General features: G+C 39.3%; 1 protein-coding gene across 4 annotated transcripts in view; it reads left to right on the top strand.

Moving 5' to 3' along the window:
• The window catches only part of LOC106873345 (uncharacterized), a 253626-nt gene that overhangs the window by 147885 nt on the left and 100922 nt on the right, over positions 1-4819 (top strand). The window lies entirely within an intron of this gene.

The raw sequence follows: 4819 nt of genomic DNA, 5'->3' as shown, positions 1-4819 counted from the left end.
ACTTCTTCTCTAGTTCTGATAGTGACTCAGCAATTAGAGCAAGGTCATCAGCATAGAGGAGCTCCCAGGGGCATCCTGTCTTGAATTCCTCTGTTATTGCCTGGAGGACTATGATAAATAGGAGGGGGCTGAGGACTGAACCTTGGTGGACCCCTACTTCTACCCGGAATTCTTCACTGTACTCGTTGCCAACCCTCACCTTACTGACAGCGTCTCTGTACATGGCTCGCACAGCTCTCACTAACCATTCATCTATCCCTAGTTTTCTCATTGACCACCAGAAAAGGGATTGGGGGACCTTGTCAAAGGCTTTCCTCATGTCAGCAAAAGCCAGGTACAGAGGTTTATCTTTGGCTAGGTATTTCTCCTACAACTGTCTTACTAGAAAGATAGCATCAGTGGTGCATTTCCTTGGCACAAACCCAAACTGCATCTCATCAAAACTGACTCTCTCCCTAATTAGTTGGGCTATGACCCTCTCCATGACCTTAATTACCTGATCCAACAACTTGATACCTCTGTAATTATTTGTACCTAAAGCATCACCTTTACCTTTGTAGCAGTTGACTATGGTGCTGCTACACCAGTCATTGGGTATGACTCCTTCATGTATCACCTGGTTAACAATACGGGTGACTAGGCTATAGCCGACACCACCAGATATTTTGAGCATCTCTGCAGTGATTCCTGATGGACCGGGTGCTTTCCCTGTCTTCATACTCTTAATTGCTTTATCTACCACTGTTGGGTCGACATTCGGTAGACTTTCCAAGCCTTTGGTCCTCATAGCGCAGAACATTGGCGAATGTTTTCTTATCTGCTTCCCCTCTGTCCTAACTTTCCTTCTGGCAGTCTGATACAATTCCCTGCTACCACCGTTCTTCCAGTCCTTCCAAGCTTGTTTCTTTTGTCTAATAGCCCTGTCAACCACATTGTTCCACCACCACGTTACCTTGGGTCAAGAGGGCACTTTGCACCATCCACAGATCTGGTCAGTGGCTCTCAGCAGGTTGTCCCGTAGAAACCTCCAGTTGTCTTCCACATCAGTTGTCTTCCACATCAAAGGCTTCAAGTAAAACGTCTCTAAATCTCTGTCCATTTGCAGGATCTTTAAGCTTCCAGACCCTTCTCCTCCATGCTGGTCGTCTTCTGGGCATCCATTTAGCCCTGTTCCTGAAGTCGCTAACTACTAATCTATGTTGAAATAGCTTTATGCCAATAATAAAGAGAAAACTACTAGTCTCCTGCTGAGGGGTACATTCTTCACCTGGGAAGGTTTTGGCATTAATAAGCAGCCTTATTTCCCTTTTTCTGGCGAGGATGTAGTCAATTTGGCCAGTGTGTCTGCCATTATAGTAGGCGACTAAGTGACTGGCAGGTTTCCTGAAGTTGGTATTGCAAACCATAAGATCATTTGCATCGCAGATCTCCAGCAGTCTGGTTCCCTCCTCAATGCGGGAACCAAAGCCATAGCCTCTATGTACACTTTTGAAGCTCCTTGCATGTTGTCCAACATGTCCATTGAAGTCACCAGCCACAAAGAGAAGGTCTCTGTCATTCATCAACGAGGTAGTCTGCAAGAGGGTGTCATAAAATCAGTCTTTCTGCCCATCAGGTAGCCTCGGTTGAGTGGCATAGGCCAAGATAATGATTGCTAACCTATGATAACGCACTAATCTAATGTTAAGTATTCTGTCACATACTCTGACTACTTCGCTTACCTTATCAACCCATTTCTCTGCAAGAAGTATACCCACGCCCCCGACCCCATCAGTGTTCCTTGCTCAGAAAATCTTGTACCTGTGTTCTTTGCCTGTGATGAACCTAGCGGAACCTCCTCACCATCTTACTTCTTGGATGCAGCACAAATCTACACATCTCCGTTCAAGCATCTCAACAATCTCACCAGATCTACCTTTCAGTGTGCCGACGTTGAGTGTGCCAACTCTTATGGTGTGGGAGGTGTGGGCCTGTGAGACACTGGGATGAGGGACAGCAGTATCATGTACCTGAAAAGAAAACTCGCATTTGGCAGAATTCATAAACAAACAATAGCCTTCAGCCTGCATACACTACACCATCATTTTTATGTATGTATCTATACATATATGTATATATATATGTATATATACAATAGGCTTCTTTCAGTTTCCATTTACCAAATGCACTCACAAGGCTTTGGTTCGTTTGAGGCTATAGATGACGACACTTACCCAAGGTGCCATGCAGTAGGAGTGAACCTGGAACCACGTGGTTGGGTAGCAAGCTACTTACTACACAACCACACCTGCACCTTTGTATATCTATATATATAAAGATGAAAACGTGTCTGTGTGTCTGTCTGTCTGTGTGAATCCCTAAAACTTGAGAACTACACAACCAATTTCATTCAAATTTTACACATGCCTTACTTAGGGTCCATGTAGTGTTTTAGGCCAAAAATATTTTAGTTTCATGCCTAGTGCGAGCCCAGTGCAATATCACATCCCCTCCACTATTGCAGAATTACGTGTCAAAAGTAAAACAATAACATCTCTCTATTGTAATGTCAGATATTTTCATTTTAATAGTTTCACTTTAATACTGAAACTATTAAAGTGAAATTATTATCTCACATATATACAGGCATACATACATATATACATACTTATCTATAATACTAGCAGAGATACCAGGCGTTGCCCGTGTTACATGCAATGGAAGAATTAGACTTTTCTGTTATATTTTCTCTAATGAACTGGAATACCTATGATTTGAATTTCATCAAAATTGCAATTGAGGGTTCTTTCCCTCTTTACACACCGTAAAAAAATTGTAATCATGACACATGTATCCCATACTACTGATCTTTATGCACAGATTCCAAAATTTCAGTCTTGTTAAAAGGAACCTGTTAAAAAGATTTTGCTCCTGAAAAATGGAGGTCATGGAGCTCTAAAATGTGGGAGTTAATGTGGCAGTGTCTCATATTTTTCTTTGCCCACTCAATTGTATCTATCAATCTATCTTTTTGTGTGTGTAGATATATATATATATATATTTAATACACATACACACATATACATGTATGTATATGTGTATATTCATATCTATTATATAAAAGTTAATGTCTTTATGTGAGTTCATGTGTTACTTATACATTCAAAAACTACTGCACAGATCCTAATGAAATTTGGAACACAAAATCCAAGCCTAGGGAGAAGGGTAATGCTGTGTGTTTCATAAAGTTTCATGGACCAAAATTACTGAATGGATCTTTATAATATTTGGAACTTAGATTCAATGCATAAGGGCGGGTATAATGCAGTATGTTTGGTTTGAATTTGAGATGGCTTAAAGGGGGCAAAACCCCCATGAAAATTCATAAGTTTTCGATGTTGATGAAATTTCAACCATGGCTAATTGACACACATCAAGATGTATTCTCAAACTTTCCACTTCTCATGAGGATTCTAAGACCCCCTAATGGGGGTGGGGTCTTAACTCCCAAATTTTAGTCATTTTTTTATGGATCCAAAACTAGGTCAAAAGTACTGAATGAATCTTTATGAAATTTTGAAATTATATTCTATGCATAAAGGCCATAACTCCCATGAAAATTCCTATATATTTGATGTTGATGAAATTTTAACCATAGATATTAGACACAAATGAAGTAATATTTCTAAAATTTCATCTTCTTAGAAGTTACAAAGACCCCTTCATGCAGACTTAACACCCACAATGTAGTCATTTTTTTCTAAGCATAGACGAATATAGTTGTACTCTTGGAAGCTGTAGGGTCACCCGAGCACAAAATATGAGCGTTATTTGTAATTCAATGGTACAACAGTGTAAGAGTTTGCTTTGAGATATATTTAGATTGTGATTTCGGCAATGTGGTGCATAAATTGTCAAGTAAATGAAGGCATCCTTGCCTCCACTGATTCAGTTGCAAAGTGTTGAGTAAAGTTATTTCCTTGCAAACCTCCTTTGAGTCTTTTTATCATCACTGGGTTACACATAGTCCCCAGGTGGTAATATTGATTTCAAGGCATACCCAGATGAGTGACTGGTTATTCAAAGACTGGTTATTGTAAATTTATTCTGTATTGCAAATTTATTCTGTATTGTAAATTTATTCTATATTGTAAATTTATTCTGTATTGTAAATTTATTCTGTATTGTAAATTTATTCTGTATTGTAAATTTATTCTGTCCAGTTACCTATCTGTATAGTGGTCAGTTGTAAACTCCAGAGGTGACACTTTCATTTCCCCTTAGCCCTCATGTCACACAGTTGTTAATGTTTATTTCAGTTGGATCACACCCTTCCAATTGCTATAGATCCGTAATGCATCTTACAGCTGTGCCTGTCACCTGTATGGTGAGGAATTCTACATTAGGGAGTAGTAACGACTAGGCTAGGGTAGCTGACTGTTTATTGTGATTATTCATTTTTTGGTTTCCTGTAGCTTTGCTCTCTTTTACAAACTCAGTGAACATACATATATTTCCTATTTCAAAGAAATTCAAACAATAGCTATAAGACCCAAGTCAAAAAGATTCTCAACAATTCAACTTCTCTGGTTGGCATTAAGACACCCACCCCCAATAGGGGCCTTAACACCCACATTTTAGAGCTCCATGACCTCCATTTTTCAGGAGCAAAATCCTTTTAACCTGTTCCATAAGACTGGAATTTTGGAATTTGCGCATAAAGATCAGTAGTATGGAAAATATGTGGCATGATTAGAATTTTTTTACGGTGTGTAAAGAGGGAAAGAACCTTCATCTGCAATTTTGATGAAATTCGAATCATAGGTATTCCAGTTCATTA

Source organism: Octopus bimaculoides, chromosome 28 (assembly GCF_001194135.2).
Source record: "Octopus bimaculoides isolate UCB-OBI-ISO-001 chromosome 28, ASM119413v2, whole genome shotgun sequence".
Lineage (NCBI taxonomy): Eukaryota > Metazoa > Mollusca > Cephalopoda > Octopoda > Octopodidae > Octopus > Octopus bimaculoides.
The sequence above is the reverse complement of the archived record's forward strand: the minus strand, read 5'-3'. Positions and strand labels throughout refer to the sequence as shown.